Below are 21,017 nucleotides of genomic sequence, written 5' to 3'. Positions count from 1 at the left end.
CTCTGGTGCCCTGGGGTTGTTACTGGGCCTCCCAAATGCTCTCCATTTGTCTGAGGTCTGCTCAGTGAGCTTTTTCACATGTTACCATGTCACTCAGGAGAATGGAAGTATGATGTGTCTGTGCTTGTATTGCAGGAAAATGGATCTTGTTATGTGAGGGCACTGAGGAAACCGGCCCCAGATACCGAGAGGAAGAAAGGCCGGTGGGAAATATTCAGGTAGGAAGGCTTTATGGACCAGCAGATGGTTGAAAGTACTTGTGGATCTTTGGCCATTTTCCATATGATGCATCATTTCTTATGTCTTAATGGCTGATCTGGTTGCTATCAAAGTTTATTTGTTTTTTTAAGAATCAGTCCTGTTTGGTCAATTGATCGCAACAGTGAAACACTGCAAGCAAAGCCCTCAGCATAAACATTCCTTGGGCTATCCCTGGTACAGCTATTGATCGTGATACTGAATACAAACAAATTACTCTTTGCATGAGCCATTCGAGCTATAAAACACAGCAATAATACGTTCTACTTGCTGCCAATAAATGTGCATTTATAATAAACAGAGAAGTCCCTGAGTAGAAACGAACAGTATTTTCAATAGTGTGTTCAATATCTTATGTCCAGCTGTTGCACAGAGCAAAAAAGCAGGTAGTGAATGCTCCATAATTTTTTTTTATTATTTTTAAGATATTTTTAAGTATTTTGTAAGCCAGGAGTCTTGTCTTTGCTTTATTTCCAGTATGGATCAGGGTTTCTCAAGTGCTTGGTCCATGTATTAATTGTTTTGGGGACCAGCTGCCTTTCCTTTCACTGTCATGTGGCTCATCTCCACTTTCACTCTTAATCACATCCCTGTGGCATTTCCTTGTGTTGGTAAATGCCATTAAAGTAACTTTCACATATTTGTGGTTGTTTTGAAAGCAGCTGAAATGGAGGGGAGGAGTCAGTACCCTTGTGACCACCACCACCACCAAGGGTGCCTGGATGATAACTGAATCCGTTTCCAAAAGGATAAAGCTAATGATCATCAGAGCATAGATATTTTTTTTAATCTGCTGTACCATGCTCTTATAATCCTCCTCCCCTTCATCCATATTTTCAGCACTGCGCTTTGATGAGCTACAGACAGTTGACCCGAAGGCATTTCTTGATGAACATTTCTATCTGCTCTCAGCCTTGAAAAACTCAACCTTTTCAAGAGCTGCATGGGAGAAAAATGTGTAAGACTAATATTTATAGGCTGAAAGAGAGGGGAGAGGAAGAATAAAGTGTAAAACTTGCTTCCAGCAGAAATGCCATCTCTCTTTTACCTCTGATAATTAGGAGCATTTCTGACATGGCTACTAAAGCAAGTTAGTGGTGTGTGCTTGCCATTTGCTGTGCTTTTGTGCTGCAGAATTGTTTTCGTTTTTGTACAGCACTGCTTTGTTCTATTTTGTTTTAAGACAAAACACAAATTTCAGCTGATACCTAACTATTACATTATGATTCATCCTTACTCCTACATCTTAAATGGGTACTTCCAAGTACTTGAATTATTGTAAAAATGGAAGGTTTTTATTCAGGCTCACATTTTAAGTATTTTTTGGTAACATTCAGTACAGCTCATATGCATAAATCCTTTCATCAATAGCTCTAACTAAAATCGTAATGGAAGATTAGAAGGGGGAGAGTTTTTAACTGTGCTGTATTTTTCAATAGGCAAATATCTTGGCTGTATTGAGAAATACAGGAGCACTGATTGTAACACAAGATTTAGATGACATTGCAAATGTTTTTAGTGGTTCCTTGAGGAGTGTAGTGTATTTTGTACCTGGTGAATGTAAGTTTAAATCTTTGATCTTTTACTATAAAAATAACACACGCAGTCATAGAAATGCAGCAAATCGTTAAAAGATTTAAAAAAAAAAAAAAAAGGAAAGAAAAAAACCCCATACTTTTTGAACAGGGTGCTTGAAAATCTACTGAAGATTTCCCTGCACTTGAAGGTTTAAAAAGTAAAAATAAAACTCACTGTTTTATTCCATGAAGATACTTGGGATCGAAGTTCCTTGCTGTGCTGTGGGGTCACGTGGTGCACTGCTGTAGAGCTGGAATGTTTGCCATGGTATTTCCGGAGCCTTCATAAACACACAGAAAGAACAGGGTTTTTAGGAGGATTTTTTTCTTTCTAATTCTTTTTTTTCCTCTCTTTTATTTTTATTATCAGCTTAAATGCCTTGCAATTTAGATGTGGGATTTTTAGGATTTCAGAAATTTTTATGTGACCATTTTAATAATTCCCTTTATTAATTTCCTATTAAATAATAACTGATTTCTACAGGAATATGTTAAGATACCTGGTGCCTTTTTTTTTTTTTTTTAAACTGATTGCTGCATTTATTTCTTCCGTAGCATAATTCCTGGCAACTAAAATATTAAGCCTAACTCTGCTATTTAGATAGTCTTAATGGTTTACTTTTGGCATGTGTCACTGTGAGTGGCATTCTGTAATCTGACTTGATAGCTGTCAGCTTGCAAACTGGAGTAATGCAAACAAAAGATGATCACTCAAATGAGGTTACAGTGAAGAGCCATTTCTTAAGTCCTGCTGCTGCACTGTAGAATCCCCAAGTCAAATTAGAAAAGCAGTGAATTAGTTGTGGTTCCTGGGATGTGAGGGTTAAGATTATGCAAACCTGTTCTTTCTAATTGTAGGAATAGCGCAGGCTCCTTTTGAGACTTTGCAAACACAGCTCAAGCTGGAATGGATTGTGAAAAGCTCTATAGTAGCCTGTAATATTATGGGTATATCAAGTCTCAGAGGCAAAGTGTGCTGAAGTAGACCCTGTGCTATCTCCTGCACCCCTGAGCTGGAAGAGATGTACCTTCCTTCTCCTGCCTTCCTCCTTCCAGATGAGCTGAACTGCTTCTGGAACAAAGGCAGTGAACAGATCTGTTTTAAATGCAGTCCTGCAAAAGTGGGGAGGAAGGGAGGCTGTGAATGGAGCATTTTTAGCTTCACCAACTAAATTCCCTGCACAAAGCCGTAATAAGGGAGGAGTAGAGGAGAGGGCAATGTGAGGGAGTCGATAAAAAGTGGCCAGAGGCAAGAGCTGCTTCTTGCAGCTGTGCCACTGAGAAAAATGGTCACAGCAGTGTGGCTGGGTGTTGTGTGTGCCACTTTGGTGTATGAGTAGTGGACATTGTGTATCAGTGTGAGTTGGGTAATTGTATCAGATTGCACACAGGTTATCACAGAGTTTTTCCTTAAACTAGGTCTCAGTAAGATTTGGTTTTCCCCAAATTCCACCCCTGAACTTGTGTAGTAACAAGCAGCCTGCATAGGTCAGGAGTGGAGGAAGAGCCTGGATTCTGCATGGCACCAGGCCTTCCTTGCCCCTTCCTCCTCTATCAAACATTTTGCAGCCGATCTTTAGTGTGGCTAATTATTTAATGATATTATTATGGTGTGGAACCGTAGCATCATTTTTCTTACTAGAATAAGATTTGTGTTCTGTTTGGGTAAAATGTGCCATGGCTGGCTGCCACCGGTGCCATACTGTCTGACTCCTGTTGCTATCTCTGCATATCTGTGGGGGCAGTAGGGAAGCAACACACAAATGTTGTCAACAGCAGTAAGAAAAAAAAAAAAATGAATAGCTGGAAAGGGGTTTGGGTAGGAAGAAGAAACAATAAGGAAAGATGCACTAGGAAATAAGGCTGGTGGTGTGAGGATGAGAAATTCCTCCCCCTGCAACAGTTTTGTTGACTAATAAAAGAAAAGATGGATGTTTTCCCTTCTAAAAAGTGGGAGAACTGGTGATAACTTTGGAAGTGCTCTGTGCTGTAAAGGTTGGCATATTGTGTGCAACAGTCACCCTCTGGGCTGCTGAGGTGGAATTGCCTCTGTGTGCACTTCTGCTGCTTCTAATTGTGAAGGCTGGGCTCAGCTGAGCCCTTCAGGTCACCTCTGCTTTCCCAGTGCTCCTGGGAAAGGCACCCATGCCTCCTGTCATGTTTGTAGTGGGGAGGGGAGTGCACTTTTTCCTTTAGCATATACTGCTAGAAAGAAACCATTTGAATGCTGTGACTTAAGAACCATGTCATGGTCATTGGCCAAGTCCTCTGCATTGTTGCAGTCGTGGAGGCCTTACCAGTTATTCTAGTGAGTGAGAGGGAATGGCGTGGAGCTAAGCACCCCGAAGGTATGGGATCCATCTTTGTGAGGTAAAAAGCACTGTTTCAACAGTTGACATCACTTATGAATTTTAGAGGACTTGTATATATCTTCTTTAAAAGAAAGCCATGATTCAAAGGCACACTGTGTTTAAGCACTTTCTGCCTGTATATGGAAAAAAAGCATTTTTTTCCATATGAACAAGCAGAAATGAGGAGAAATACCCCAAAAATCTCATTAAGTGTAACAGAGCAAAATGCTGCTGCCTTTCTGCTTTCCCCCCTATATTGTCCCCAGTGCTGTGCTTGTCAGAGAAGCTCTACACTACCTTAGCAAACCTCAGGTAAAAAAGAGGCACAAGTACACCTCATGACACAACAGAAACAGCACACAACAGCTTCACTTTTTCGAAGATGTCCAGTGTTTTATTTTGTTCCGTAGTGCATCTCACTGATTTGTAAGTTCAGTGCTTTTATCAGAAGCGTAAAATTTTTTTCCAGATAATTATGCAATGATGATATATGTATATCTTAATAATGTTTTTTTTCCTCACCGTTTGGCTTTCCCTCTTGCACTGAGGATTTCTCAAGTTTTTACAAGGAAACTTTGTTTAGGCAGGTCAAAGGGAATCAGGATTGAAACTTATGCTCAGAAAGCACTGCGTTCTTAATTGCCTTTGACAGTGGTTGGGAAAGATGTCACTTCAGTGTAGTGAGAAGCAACCAAAATAAATTATACTTTTAATGAAGAGTTCTCTGTCTGGATGAATTTGTACTGACAGAACAGTATTGGTTAAAAAAAACAGAACCTTCACAAGCACATTGCAATTTATCCTGCTTTTTCTCTATTCAAGCAATAAGCAATGTACACAGACAGTGTAGATGAACCATTTTGTCTGAGGTACTTCTTTAAGCAGAGGGCTTCTGATTTCTTTTCATTATTATTTTTAATGGATTACATTGCTTTGAAGGAAGACTAAATAAAATCAGTATTCATATATTCTGTTTATCATGTGACTGTACTGGCAATTGCTGTATCCTGTACTAAAACTACTTTATGGTGATATAGACAAGATTCTTATGGCCTTAGAAAGGATGCTAGCTTGCATTCCTGTGTAAACAAATATTTCCGAAAGAAATAGTATGCGGCTCGAATATTTATTTTTGTTCAATACAAAAGTATTTATAGCTAACTGGCAGTGATATTGCTTCTTTGCCTGCTCTTTTAACCTCGTTCGTCTCCTCAGTGTGTTCTTCCAGCTCCTGGAAATTCTTCTAGGGTGTTCGAGATCCACTGTTTTTGCTGCCAAAAATCTGCATCTTTTCAGTAAAAGCAGCAAGGGGATGGGGGTTAATTTCACTCATATAGCTTATGTGTATGTTTGTTCTATGCATTACATGTATATGTGTATGCAGAAGTTGTGACTCATTTCAGAACTGAGTCTGTTACAGTTGGAGATTATGTATTTTATTTATATATATTAATGACTGAGAAATTTTAAATAAGGTAAATTGATGTAGAGCAGTAATTCTGTTGGGAGTTTTAAAATATGTTTGATATTGAAAAGTATTTAAACTCATCTGTTTAATCTTACTGAAGCTAGAAATACAAGGTACAACCGTTTTTTCACACTTTTTATTAAGCCTTGATGTTTCTGATAATATAGCTTTCTTTTAGAGGCCTTCAAGTGGGAAGAGAGAAATATATTTCCTCCTCAAGACAAAAGAACAATGTGACAGTAATCTTAGCTCTGTTTTTCTTTTGTCTGTAGCTAAGTCCATCTCTTAACCTGGTATGATTAATCTTGCTTGATTTGTCAATGTTTTTAGAAGCTTATGAAAGGATGGGGAAAAGGAAGGAAAAGAATACTTTCAAGCACTATCAGCGATTCTCTTGAATCGTGAAGATAGGTACGACTGAAGTCTGCGTATCGGCATGAATGAGCACCATGTGAAATGCCAGCAGATGTGTAACCCATCCTGAATATTGGGTCAATATATTTAAACTGCTGTACTCAGCTGAGAATGTATCGTTTCTGCTAAAGATCAAACATAGGCTTTTCTAAGACAAGATTTTGAGCTAGCAGACCATGGAAAAAACCTCCATGTAGATTAAGATCTCACAAGTGAGAATGAACCTAATTCAGCTTCAGAATGTAAATAAGCTGAAGAGCCTACTTGCAGCTCCACATGGGGTCACTTCTCACTCATGTTACCTGTTCTATACAGTGGAAAGCTTAAGCAAGTGAAAACTAAAATTACTGCTTTGCAAATAAAGTGAGAAGAAGAAAACAGACATGAACAACACCTTTCATAGATACTGAGTGTTTTCCACAGCAGCAGTCTGGTGGCAGAGAGTTAATCAATATAATTGCATGTTGAATAAGAAGGTATTTCCTTTTGTTGCCTTTGAATGCAGCACTTCTCTAACAGAATTTTCTCCTCTTGTTTATGTGTTCTCTTGCTGGGTGGGCAGAGCCTCACCAAGTAACTCCTGTCAGCTGGTTTCTGTTTGGTGCTTTTTTCTTTTTTTTTTTTTCTTTTCCTTTTCCTTTTTCTTTTTCCTTTTTCTTTTCCTGATGATTTTCATTGCTGCCCTTTGGTTTTTGTCTCATTTTGCTCTGAAATCATAACTTTCTCTTAGAAACTAGGGCCAGTTGCTACCACTAGCTTATCACTGTTCCTTTAGTATAAAATGTGATATCAGATGGAGTCGATTTTCTCAGGTCTCAGTTAGATAACAGGTGTCTCTTTCTCTGTACACGTTCCTCCTTTGGACTCTCAAACATCCACCAAATGGAGTGTATTCTTCTTTCTTTGGAGATGCTTGTCCACACATAGGGTCCACTTAGCATATATTACATGGTAATTTTTTTTTACAGTTATTCCCTGGACCTGATATAAGGTGATGAGCTGGAGGTGGAATGCTCTCAATTCCCGTTACCAGTTTGCAGTCTTACTCTCCCTTGCCCTTGGCATTTCTGGTGCTTGTCTCCTGTACCTCTAACAGTTACATGATGCTTTTTTTTCTCCTGCTGCCTCTGACATTCCCACCTGGAGATCCCCACTTTCTCCATCTGCTTTCAGCCTTTGTAGGCCTCAGAAACATTTATCCTGTTAGTTTGCATTCCGAGAATCTTGCAGTTTGTGGAGGGAAACAAATAGGCCTTGCAGTGCAGTGGCGTACCTGAAGAGAGCATGTACCTACACCTTGTCTCATAAGCAGATGTAAGCTTGGTCTGCTCATCTTCAGCTGGCCACATGCTGTATGGAGCCAAACCAGAAGCCCACATCCATCGTTAGCATTGTGTTGAGCCTGAGCTAATAAGCTCGGTCTCTTGGCAGGATGTGTTAGATCAGGCTTACTGCTGTGCTAATTGTGCTTACACAGCTTCCAGTTTGGAGCTGGCTCATTTACAGCTGGCTTGGATGGTGGCCAAGGAAGCTCGCCTCTGCCTGCAATATGCCATGTAGACATGCACAGATCCAGCACTTGAAAGTGTCTATCAATAGCAGGAAATTATATTTGAAGGGAGGAGAAAATCTCTGGTCTGGGTACATGCGTAAACAAGGCCAATATTAATGAATGAGGAAGTAAGCAACAGTTTTAATAAGGAAAAGGATTAATTATTCCAAATGTAGACTTAAAACCACAAGTTGTTCTCGGCCCCTATGTTTGGCCCCATCTTGTTTCTCATTTGCCACTTTTACAGTACTTCTTGGGAACACTTCCCAGGCTTAAGGCATTTGGCTGCAGAAGGAGTGAACAGCCTGATGCTCTAGCTGGGAGAGACAAACTAGTCTAACCACAAGGCTAGAAATGGGCCAAGTTTGAGCAAAGAGAGATGATCTTCCTTTGCATTTAGTCCACCCTTTGTTTTTTTTCTACCTTTTGCGTACTTCATATGTTAGCAAAAGTGTTTGTGTTTTGGTTATAATGAGGTGTTCATCCTAGCATTAAAGTGCTACAGTTACCAAAATGTATAAAACACTCACTAGTAACGGGAATTGTGTAGTTAAAAAAAATGAAAACCAAAAATAAAAATAAATTAAAAAAGCAGAGCTGTAAAAAGGCAACATTTATTTATTTAAGTTTGGGAAACCAGCGCTCAGCATGGCTTAAAAGCCACATCCTTGGCTGGCACAGATTGGTTTCATCAGTTACCAACAGCTGTGCAGTTTACTTTAGCAGAATGTGACCCCTCAAATACTGTCCTCTGCCTGTGGAGCAGTGTAGTGATAGAGGGGAACGTGTGAGTGCATATGCACTTACACCTTGGGAAAACTGGACTTGTTTCTGCCTTTATTGTGAAATAATACTATTCCTCTTCAGCACATTGCTGTGAGCCACTCTAAGTATTTGAGCCCATTTTTCTCAAATTATTTTCTTGATCACAATTGGCCATGCACCAATGCATTAATTTACTTGGCAGTTTAGAGGCCCACTTCTCCATTTAAGCAACCCTGAGAAGACAGTACCAGCCTTTTACTTGTGGAATTGCTGTTATTAGAACAACTAGGGGAACATATCTCTGCAAAAGCAGAGTTAAATAATAATTTAGCTCCCAGGATTAATTTGAAATTTCAGCAGCATTAAGTAATATTTTAGTGGCAGCATAATCCTGTGGTAACTCTGCAGACCATGCTGCTAGTGGAAGTGTACCACAGTATTTAAGTGACATTGGAACACCATGGTATTATATTCAGGTCATTAGGGGATGTTTTTCAGGATTTAAGTTATCTGGCAAAATGTCAAGGTCAATTCATATTATCTGTGTTTCTTTGTAACTCCAAGTATGTATAAATTGGTGGTTTTTTTTCTTTGTTTATTTAATTACACCTAACTCTGTAGTGTTTCTTCTCTGCCTTAGTCTGCGTCCCTTGTGCACCACTTGCACCATCAGCAATACTGAGAGAGTAACTGAAGGTAAGGGGAATAATGGATATGGATGGCTCAGCTGGTTGGTAGTGTAAGTGGAGGAAATATTGTACTTTTTTTCTTTATGAATCAAAGCTGATAGATAAGCATAATGCTGAGTGTTTGGCTCTTGTGATCGGTGCCAGCAGGTGTCCAGAATGGTAAAAAATGCTGAGATCAAAGGTGAATGTTTTCCAGAGGATATCCCTAATGCTGACCTTTGAAAAAGGCAGGACTACTCTACTGCAATTGAATGCACCAAGGGAGATGGACAACTGTCTCCGTTTGTGCCCTAGAAACTCTGTCTGAAACCATGTGTGTGGTCCATCATAACTGTTTTGTTACCTCTCTTGAAATGTACTCATCGTTCAGACAGATAGACTTCAGACAGAGAAAGATTAGGCTGTGAAAAGCATGTGTTCTCAGCAGCTTATTGCTGTCTCGAGAAGAAGTTCCTGCCATTCAGATCTGCCAACTAGATAGCTCAGATGATTATTCCATGAACCATTAGAATCAAACTGAGCTAAGTTAGTTTAAACATGTAAATAGTAGCTTTGGATCATTGCTTCTGCGAGGAACAGATAATCATCACAGAAGTAGCCCAGCTGGCTGGTAAGAAGTAAATTTTTCCATGTGACTCTTCCTTGTCTTTCCTTTGCCAAGTTTTAACTAGAGTTTTTGGGATAATGATGCTTGGAACAAATTAAAATAATAGTAACAATAAAAAAGGTTCAGTTAAAGCAAGTGAAGATGAAGTGATACCTAACTTGTAATGGTGAAAAATGGCAGTGGTGAGTTGCTGTTAGGTTAGGTGTTGACACTTTTCAACCAGCAGAGTCACAACCATGTGAATAGGGTGTGTGACTCTGCTTTTTCTGTGCTCAGAATGCTTGGGGGAAAAATAAAGCAGCAACACTTTGCTTACATGAACAGTTTGTTTTCTTCTAGCCTAGAGTATTGGCCAAGTGCCTCCATGGTAATTCCTGTTTTCTTCTTGCTGCACTCCTTGTGATGGGAATTTCTTAGAAACATCCCAGGGGCAAGAGGTGTGTTTGGCTGCTGCATGCCAGCGCTCTAAAGCAGTGCTGAAGGTACTGGAATTGATTTTTACAGGTCTTTCCAAAAATAGCCTTAATACACTGTTACGGATTCTTGCAAGGCCCGTTTGTAGAAGAGCAGTGGTCCTGCACCAGGAGAAATTGCCTTGCTTGGCCGGTCTGCTGTCAAAGGAGGTTGTGTAGGCAGACCAGCAGGTTAAGCACAGTTATGGACAGCAGGTTCATGACCAGATTCCAAAGGAAGCATATGTTCTGTGGAAGCTGGGGAGTAGAAGGGAAATAAAGCACAGATAATGGCTGGGCTTGCAAGCACTCCTTGTCTGTCATCCTGGGAGACAGAATCCCACGCTAGGTGGATTGCTGGATTAACCCAGCGTGGCACGTCTGTGATTCCCACGGCATTCAGGTTTATAACAATGCTTAAATTATTATTCATACTGTATTTAAGTTACATCAAGAAGAGTAGCAGAAGTGTAGGGTAGGTGGTCTTCATTCTTGTACTTATTTTTAAATAGTTAAACAGTAAACTTTTATGTTTATTATTTGGGGAATTTTAAACAAGCTGCTTATCAAAGGATAATGTTTCAGGTAAAAAGTTGTGGACAGCTATCTTTCAGCTTTGTTACTGCATTGGTTGCCATTAGTTTTTCGTTTAAGATGGTCAGCAAAAAGTTAGTTCCAGTCCACTATTTCTGGTAGCAAATTAAAGGCACTTGGATTTCAGTTTGGAAAAACAGCCATAAACAAAGAACTCTCCAGAGATTGGGTTTCTGCCAATCTGTGCAGTTACTAATTATTCCTATGAGCTGTCATTTTAAAGTAAAAATAGAAAATGTAAAATATTGATTACATATGCAAGTACAAGAAACATACGTATGTGTACTAGCTCTTTAGAACCATGTAGAAAAAATAAATCACTTTTTACCTTATAATTTGGCAGAAAAAGTTATACCCTTGCTGTTGAGGAAATGTATGAACACATGAAGCTTGTGTTTTGTGGAGTAAGTTTTATTCCATCTGCATTGTTAAATAAAGTTAACACCAGAAATCTTCTGGGACTGTTTTTTGCACATAGGAGACATGTGCATGTTGTGATGGTGCAGCAGTGAGCAATACACTGAATACAGACTGGGAGAGATCTTTGCTGTTCCACCAAATGCATACTCTAAGCCAGGTATTTGCTGTAGGCCCTATGAACAGTGGTATTGTACTTCATGTTACTATGCCATTTGAATTGTCTTGTCAGTATTTTTCCTAGTGCTGCAACACCTTTTTCTTTGCACTTATGTTTAGGCAATTCACAATCTGCTTTTCTGAACCAAAATAATCTCACTGATTTAGTAGTACATAGCAAAACCCTGTTTTCTGTTTGTATGGAACCAGATGATCTTTATGGACCCCTCCAACCTAAGCCATTCTATGATTCTTCCCATGGCATTGCATCCACTGTGAGTTGTTGTTTTGAACCATTGCCAACTATAGTCTTCAGTCAGAAGCTCGTCAAACTGTTCTCTGCCATTGTCGTCTTCAAACAACTGGTCTGGGAGCTATAAAGACAACATAGTTTTTTATGTAATCCACATATCATCTAAGATGGTATGTATATATGTTTTGAGTAATTACATAATAAAGTAATCGTCTAGTAAATGATTGTTCTTCTTAGTAGGGAGCCTCAGTAATATATCAGGCGTAAATAGAACTTTCTTTTTCTAAATAGCCATTGTCAAATGGCTTTAAGTATTAGTAGTGTTTATCTCAAAGTGAACTGATTTCAAGTTCATTTTCTGCTTCTTTATAGAATGATTCTTCTTCACTGAGAATGAACTTCAGTGGCGAATTGAAGATATTTCAGAAATAGGGCTTGTTGTGGAGTTTCATTTCAATGCTTAGTCCCTGCCTTAACAGTATCTTGCATGGCTGTAGATGTTAGTCTCAAATTACCCCTTATTAAAGAGCTTGAGTAAGCAATATCTACACTGGTTCCTAACCGCATGACATTATGCACAAAACCAGGGGATTGAACAAACTTGCTCATTTTGTTTCATAAAGATAGTTGGATTTCTGAAAACAGATTAGTGGATTGGAATCAGTTTTGATATTAGTCAATAATATACAACATACAGCATTTAGAGGATTGCCTTCGCCTTCTATAGCTGATAAATTCATTTCTTTGCATATAAATACATGCAGAGCCAAGTTTGCGATTGATTTTTTTTTTTTGGCCACACACACACAGAACACATTATCATGTTGAAGCTTCAAGCTAAATACGTGAGCCCAGGTGTCATGTTTCTAATGCCTTTTGCATGAAATGTGAAATAATTGCTCAAGTGTAAGTATGTATATTTGTGGAAGGCAAAGTACAGACACGTTCTCTGATTTCAAAAATCTTAGGAAAATGCATGTGATGAAGCCACAGGATCTTCAAAACAAACTTTTTGTGCTCTTAAATTTTTAAGTTTTTCATCTTTTAAAATGAGTGGATGGTGGAATATTTTAAATACCTTTGCATGTGTTTATATTTAGCAGGAGTAAAATTACTTACACAGAGCTAACTTACTACTACTAACATCTGCTGAATTCATTTTCATGAAACGTTTCTCTTACGTTTCTGTGCTGTTGAGCAGTGGCCACCTACCGGGATGGGAAGAAACATTCAGGTGTAGCATTTGATTAAATAAGTGAAGCAAGCGAATTGTGGGTAAGTAAAAGTAAACAGCAAGGAGATAAAGGAGGGGAAAGCAAAAAATGCTCCTATGCAAAGAGCAGCAGACAATGGCCACCTCTTTAAGATGGTGCCAAACCCCTAGAAGGATCAAAGGCTTTATTCTTGTTGGAAATATTGAAAGAAGGTCGAGTTCAGAAGTGGTGCTGGGTCAAAAAGGAAGGAGGAGCAGGCTATGGTTCAATCACTGAGACGAGTAACTCCAGATAATGTTTAAGTATCTGAGATGTCATCGAGAGGGCTGCTGCCTAGGAAGAGACCTGCCTAGCTTGTATTTTCACTATAGAGCCACATTAAATCAATACCTGAAATAGGCTGCTCCAGGTGCAGGTTATCATTATACCCTATTTACTGCTCTTTATTGATCCTCTGCTTCCATGTACATAGCACTGGGTCTTTTGAGGCCACATGCCTTGGTTGTCTTGTGGCAGTAAGTCAAGATGTTCTATAAATGCTTCCTAATGAATTATGGGGAAAAAAAAAATTATACTCTTCCTTAAATGGTTAAGACTTCTATGAGGACAGTGAAGGCTCCTGTGTAGTTTAACCCTGGAACTTGTGTAATATAAACTTTGTCCTCAAACAAAGCTATAAATTGGCATGAATACTGAATATTCACCATAGTCCGTGTTGCCACTGTATCACCTTGAAGTCATGGATGAATGTTTTTGTTGTGCGTGGATGCATGTGACGCCTAGTCCAAACATATAGAAAACTGAAGTTAAAACAAGTTTTTGTAAGTGATAAAGTTGTTCTGAGGAAAACTTTTTTTCTTTTCAATATATGATTGTATTGGTATCTGCGAATTTTTACACTGTTCCTCTGAACTTTACCAGTTTCCATTTCTCAAGAATAAAGACTGAGTAAAAGTCTGGGTAAATTGCAGGAAATGCATATCCTTGAGGTAAATGTCAGTGTGACAGCTCTTGGGACTATATGTTATGAAAGGATTTTTTCTAAGAACATGAGTAGCTAGAAGACATCTGTTTCCAGCTGTGTCTTGCTGTTTTTTAGAAACGCTGGTGGGAGTAAAAGGGTAATTTGGTTTCTGTGCTATTACTTCTGGCTCTTTCAACCGCGCCTGCCAGAAAGAGTGCTGGTGAGGTAGTAACTCTAGTTGGAAGCCATAACTAGCAGCATAACCCAAGGGTCAGTGCTGGATCTTGTACTCATGTACATCATCCTTGATGATCAGGATGATGGGACAAGTTTGCTGAGGATACAGCACTGAGTAGTTGATATGCCAGAGAGCTTTGATGTCATTCAGAGGGACCTGAACAAACTGAGGAACTTTAGTAAAGGGAAAAGTGAAGTCCTGCACCTGCAGAAGTACAGCCCCATGCTGTACTGGAGCCACCTAACTGCAAAGCAGCTTGGAGGGACCAGGAGTCCTAAGTTGACACCAACTTGAACATGTGCCAGTAGTGTGTCCTTTTCCCTGTTACTGTTTATTGCTTCTACAAATTGCTACTGATGTCTTGGGCTGCATAAGCAGTGTTGCTGGCAGGATGAGGGAGATGATTCTTCCTTTCTGCTCTGCCAGTGACATCACACCTGCAGTGCAGGGTCCCCAGTGCAAGAGAGAGAAGATAGTAGAGAGTCTAGCAAAAAGCTGTGAAGGCATCAAAGGGTCTGGAGCACCTCCCCATGAGGAAAGGCTGAGAGGTGGAACTTCTTATTCTGGAGAAGAGATGGCTCAGAGGAACGTTACCAATGTCTAGCAGTACTTGAAGGGAGAGTGCAAAGAATATTGAGCCCGGCTCTTTTCAGTGGTGGCCATTAACAGGACAAGAGGTAATAAACACAAATGGAAATACAAGGTGTGCCATCTGAATACGAGAAAACACTTGTCATACGAAGGTGACTGAGCACTGTCATAGTTGCTTGTGGAGTCTCTAGAGTCTCCTCTTTGCAGATCTCCAAAAACCACCTGGATGTAGGCCTGGGCACGATGCTGGGTCTGTGCTGGAGCTAGGACTGGGCCGGGTGGACCTAGAGGGCCCTGCCACACTCAGGCTTGCTATGATTCTCTAACTGTGATCATGCTTTCAGTAAGGTGGGTCCTCACACACCAGGACCCCACCATTGATTTCTACATTGTACATACATAAGTTTTAGTGAACTTGGACCTGGTAATTTCAAAAATTACTACAGAATGAATTCTGAAGGAAATTGCATGATGAGTACTTGTGAGACCGATACTTTTGCTGTTAGATAATGTATTCCTGGAGGTAGAACAAGCAGGAAAAAAAAAAAAATGGGGCTGGGTGGTAAGCTGTGAGTTTGTAGCTGTAGAATGGCAACTGTTGTTGGGAGTCCTTTCCTGTAAGTATCAAAAATGAAAATGGTGGTGGGCCTAATCTCAAACATATGTACAAGTGTTTTGATTAGATAGTCTCTGGATTTAGAAATAGATGAGATCTAGTATGCTAAAGAGGAAGGATTTATTCTTCTTTTTTTTTTTTTTTTTAAACTTTATAGCAGCTTGAGTCTCTGATAATCTCAGCAAGAGATACAGTTAGATTGATGAGGAAGTGTCTTCTACAGGCATCTCAATATTTTAGCTGTAGTTTTTCAAAAAAATTGTGAGGAGTAATGCTATCGAATGAGATACAAGAATCTGAAAACCCCCACTCAATAAGCTGATACGTTCTTCAGGAAATTGATGATATATCCAAAGCTGTTTTTCCAGATAGCAATCACTGGCACAGCTTCCCAAAATGAATGTGAAATCCAAACACTGACAGACGCCTGTGTCTGCTTATAGGGGTGCTGGTTTTGTATACAGACTTCTGGGCTTATCTTGAAAGGGATTCTGACACACAACAAAACCAATGAAAACAGTTTCAGCCAGCAGTACTTTCTTGTGACCTTATGCATTCCTTGGTTTGTGTTTGAGATTAATTCAAAGAGGATTTGATGTTTTCTTTTTATTTCTTCTTTTTTTTTTTTTTCTTTTTTTTTTAATGACCAAATGTACTGGATAAAAGCAGGTCCTGCAGTTAAAAGATAAGATGTATTTAAACTCAGACATACTCTCCCATATTGAATGAAAATTATGAATGCATGTCTTTATTAAGTCTTTGTGTACAGGGCATAGAAGGTTGTTTTGTTTACTTATATATTAAGTTGTCTATTTGGAATAGCTGAATGTTTTCTCACATTGATCTATCTTTCAATTAATCTGGAAGTTTTTGTTTGCTCTCAGAACTGTATGAATGAAGTAGCAGCCTCTGGACAAACTAATGCCTTGCATTAAAGTTACTTGATAGGCGAACGAAGATACACACAACAAAACACAGGACGTGTGATAGATTGTAACTGCTTACAAATAAGTGTTCCCAGGTTACTTCTGTTAAACTAAAAGCTACTGTCCTAAAGAACACTCTTCTGTGTTAGGAGAGGAACCATAGCGGTGTTTGTGTGGGCTGGGAGAGTCCCCTTGGGTGGGGTGAGCCCAGGTCAGAGCTGTTGAGCCTGGGGACCCCACAGGAAGCATGGAAGTTTGGGCTCTGAGAGTTAGGTTGGTGATGTTTGGTCAGGCAGTGTGTTTGTGTTTTACAGTCTTGCTGTGGTGACCTTTAGTGTGGTGAGTAGAAAGAATGGGCAATCCTTGCCTGGGCTGAGTCACTGCTTAAACGACCAAATACAGAAATGAGCTGAATTTTCACTGAGTGGCTTTTTCACAGACTGCTGTAATTCCAGCTTGTTCCACTTTCCCACCTACATAATAAGTGATCTTTAGTGTTTGCACATGGATGTCCTGGAGTCATCAATTATTTACCTTCATGACTGCGTGTGTGTGAGAAGGGATTTGGTTATCCTGGTTTTACAGGAGGCAGGCAGAGCATGATCTGCCATGCAGGATGTGATGTGTCTGTTGCCTTGCACTGCTCCGCAGAATGTCGTACAGCTCTGCAAAGCTACAAGGAAGGGAGTTTGTCTCTGTTTTGCTTTGTTCTTAGAGGACTGAAGAGCAAAATGCTGCAGTCAACTGACTGGAAAGAACATTGCCTTTGCTTACTTTTTGTGTAATCTCTGAGTCCTTATAAAAAAATGGTTGCTGTTTCAAAGTATCATACTGGTATAAGAGTCTTGTGTCTACTGAAGGAAGCCCAAACCAGCTCAGCTGCTGTTCCTTTGAAGGCAAGGTGCAATATGTTGTTTGCTTAGCCTTGGTAATGCCTTCCCTTCCCCAACTTCTTTGTCCCTCCTCTCCCCTTCCCCCACCTCCCCAATTATTTTCCAGAGCCCTTGTATTGCTGCTTCTGGGGCAGCAGCAGCAGCTGGTCGTGCTGTCCTGTAATTCTTCTATCATGGTCACAGGGGACTGGGAGGGAAAAGGCTGTCTGTCTCAGCAGCAGTCCACCAGCTGCTGCTACAATGTATAATGCACAAATTTGCAAAATATAGCTTTTAATTTTGCTTTGCAGTCAGAATAAAAAACTAGAACACACCAGCACTGCCATCATTGATTGATTAATACGAATCTATGTTCCTGTTTCTTGGTTCAGATTCAGACCAAAATACTGGAAGTGGCCAAAAAGAAAAGGTAAGAATCCTGACAGACTTTCAAACTGATGGAGTAATTAATGATACAGTTTTGTGTGTGTATGCTTGAGAATACGCTACCGAAAAAATATGTTGAGTAACAGAAAACATTCAGCTACACCAGAGTATAAATTATGCTTATGGTCCTCTTACCTTCTGAAGTATGCAGATAAGCAGGGTTTCTTTGTTCAAGTGTCAGTGAATGAGGGAGTTCCACAGACTGTAGCATAAGTAGTTTTCCTGAAATCTGCATTGAAATATATTTTTGTTTTGAGGCTTTCTTTCAAGGGATCAGAAAGAGGAGAAAGGATGAAAGGAGAGCATAGTTACTGCTCTTTGTCTGCTGGCCGTGAAGTTAGGGCATTGACAGTGCTGCTTGTTCTGTGTCCAGTCATGCACTGAGAGTAAGGAAACAGCACACAGAAAAGGTAAACAGTCCCCACACTACCATTATAAATAGGTTTGTAACCTGTTTAGTGTGTGCTTATGAATGACCAATCTTTTTGTGGAACCATTTGAGAGCAACTAGCCAAAACATGGCCTGCATTTGTTACAGAACTTAATATGCACTGAGCAGTTTGACTCAGTTCAGCTGTTCTGAGCTATACACTATAAAACACTATTCATCCATAAAAATAAGCTGTGTGGTGGTGGCTACGTTGTTGGCTGAAGAAAGACTGCAGCATGTATAGCTGAGCGAACTAATTTTACCACAAGTCAGTCTTGCAGCTAATGTCCCTAGAGACCCTGTTGACTGCTTTGTTTTTCTCTAAATGCTCTGAGATCCTTTGTCATGCAAGCTGTACGGAACTGCAGAGCATGGAAGCTGGCACAGGAATCTTTACGCGCCGTGTTGTTATGGGGAATGTGGGACTGTCTTGTCCAGGGCTTGCTGTTGGCAGAGCTGGTAGCAGTTGACTGTCCACTTCTCTCAGCTGGTTTCTTCTGGAGCTAGGACCTTGGAGCAGCCAGCTGCTGTGCTGCAGTGCTAGCTGGAGGCTGTCCAAAGGGACTGGGGATGGGGTGTTGATGGTGGGCTGCCTCCCTTCGGCATGCAGAACACAATGAACACAAATGCTGAGCAATCGCTTGCCTTGTTTTGACTGTGTCCACATTTTAACCATTCTGCTGAACATCTGTGAGTGTACCAGCATGCAAGTTGTACATTTTGTTTCTAATTAGTATACATCAGGTCCAGACCAAAGCTTCAAATGCAGATTTGCCTGGATTTAGGTGTAAGGGGATCTGAACCTTACCTTTGTGGATCAAGCTAAATCTATCAGTAATGACATAGTGTGGTCTTTTACCAATCCCCAAAACACCTGTTCTCATTTTTGTAGTTTCAATGTGATGTTAATGTCAAAAATCTGAAGTAAAAGCAAAAGGAAACTCTCATCTCATGAAATTTGTCACTCCCTATAAATACATAGTGCAGACATGCTGGTGAATCTAAACTAAACCTAGATCTGTTTTTGGGACTCCAAAGGAAATAATAATAAAAAAGTACAATGTGTACATGAGTGCACTGATTATCTTTAAATCTGTTGAAATTCTCTAGTGTATGAAAAACACAGCCCCACGTGTGCATGCCTTCCAGCTCCAGGGCAAATACACTAAGAATAGATTTATTACACAGTGACCCATTAGACAGGCACCTGGGAGGGAAGAGAAAGGAAGAGGGGGTGTTTTGCCTGAAGTTCTTCCTGATTTTAAAATAAACAAGGTATGCTCCAATATTTATGTAAAAGTAATGTTCAATGGTCTCATTTAATTAGGAAGAGAGATCAAATCCAGCAAACTGCTGATGCTTTGTTTAGCTCAAATGGAGAGTGTGCTGCCTGCATGCTTGCAGAGAGAAGACAGAAAAACAAAAACAACAACAAAACCACCAACCAAATGAGTGACTGTACTGTGTTCAAAAATGTTCTCAGCAGAACATTTGGAAACGCTGCTTTAGCTCAGCTTCGTAATATTGCACATGGCTAGTTTTTCAAAGTACCAGAAATTAACTACTTAAAACCATTCAAGCTTTAGATGCTAAGGGAAGACTGCTAGAGTTCATTTTAAACCTTCAGTGGTAGCAAACCAGGATGGATTTGCTAACTTTCTTCTGACCATATGGCAACAAAAGCCTCCAAGACTCACAGCGAAGATGCTAAGAAAGTGAGCTTTTTCCAATATGTGTTTTCATTTGTCTTCCTCTGGCAATAAAGGAATCTACCTTCTGCCAGTGTTTCCTGAGCTATGCAGTAAATTCTTTTGAAGATTATTAAATTGGCATTTTCTTGACTTTTCCTTTCTTTTAAAACTAATATCTTTAACATCTGACCAGTCAAACTCCCAGACACAGCTATTTCCATGCAGTAGTAGTTATCTTAGCACTACAAACAAGACTCACTAGATGCTGATTCTTACCATGCAAGCTGTTTTCCATTTATTCTGTAAGGAATGATTTTTAATGAAGAGAACAGCATTAAATTCTCAATGACAGCCAGCCTTTACTTATTTCTTCCTCTGTGGGGATTTCATCAATCTCTGCAGCTTCCTGTTTAGACACTGTGTGCAGGGAATACCACTTTGGGGGCATAGCTAGTCTGTGAATAATTGAAGGAGTGGTTTTGAGGGAATACTTTGAACTCTTCCAGCAGCTACTGTCTGACTATGCATCTCCTGTGTAAGTCTCTTTACATCAAAGTTAGAAGTGGCCTTTACTACCTTTCATTTCTATAAAACTTTGTGCAGCAGGACCGTAATCTGTTGATCCATTCTGGTGATGAGAATAATATATTTAAAAAAAAGAAGTGCAAGGAAAAAGAATAATAGGAAATAATTTCAGAAGAGGGAACTAAAAGCACATTGCAGCCCTCATGACAGAATATGATATGTACACAAAGGAAACTGATTCCTTAATTCCACAGCCAGAAAAGAGCTTAGGGTGGTGAGGCCCTGGCACAGCTGCCTGAAGCTATGGGTGCCACATCCCTGTAGCTGCTCAGGGCCAGGCTGAATAGGGCCCTGAACTCCTGGTCTGCTGGGTGGCAGCCAGCCCACAGCAGGGAGTTGGAACCAGGCGGGTTCCAACTTAAGGCCTCTTCCAATCCAAACTAGTCCGTGATCCTGTGATTTCTATGATCAGACCAGTTAAAAATGTATATTGTCCAATATCTTGCTTTACAGGGAAGGATAGAGAAGAGGTTAAAAAAAAACAACAAATGTTCTACACTTTCTAAACGTGTCACTTGGGATAGCATCACTTCTGTTTGTCCTGAGTAAACACAAAGGCAGATCAAGGGCCAGAGGATAATCTTTCTCTCTAAATTGTTTTTCTCTAATATCCAAGGCTGTACAGTGTAAAATCAGGAGTGGAGAAGGCTTTCTTCAGTCTCTCACTTTGCCTGCTGATACAAGCATGATTTCATTATACAAACATTTGCTCCATTAATTGTGATTATTCCTAATCCTGCATTTTGCTTAATGGCAAAACATTTCACTGGAGAAAAAAAAATTAGATTAAAGTAAAGACGTTCAGACAGTAAAGGCTACTAATTGAATCTGGAAAGGATACTCCCATGATATAAAGTCAAAATTGCAAAAGTTATTGCTGAGATAAC

The 21,017-nt window shown here is 39.8% G+C and overlaps 1 protein-coding gene across 13 annotated transcripts in view; it reads left to right on the top strand.

The window, feature by feature from the left end:
- Positions 1-21,017, top strand: part of ZMIZ1 (zinc finger MIZ-type containing 1) — a 325,404-nt gene that overhangs the window by 106,504 nt on the left and 197,883 nt on the right. For 11 of the 13 annotated variants that reach the window (XM_048946996.1, XM_048946995.1, XM_048947005.1 and 8 more), the window contains one exon: positions 136-218. The exons of 1 other annotated variant lie outside the window; for it this stretch is intronic. The gene's annotated coding sequence lies outside the window, so the exon portion shown is untranslated. Of the gene's footprint in view, positions 1-135; positions 219-17,369; positions 17,408-21,017 lie in introns of all 13 variants that reach the window. One more of the 13 variants, XM_048947002.1, reaches the window with a different exon arrangement.

This window comes from Lagopus muta, chromosome 5, assembly GCF_023343835.1.
Source record: "Lagopus muta isolate bLagMut1 chromosome 5, bLagMut1 primary, whole genome shotgun sequence".
Classification (NCBI taxonomy): Eukaryota; Metazoa; Chordata; class Aves; order Galliformes; family Phasianidae; genus Lagopus; species Lagopus muta.
This window is presented reverse-complemented; position numbering and strand designations above follow the sequence as displayed.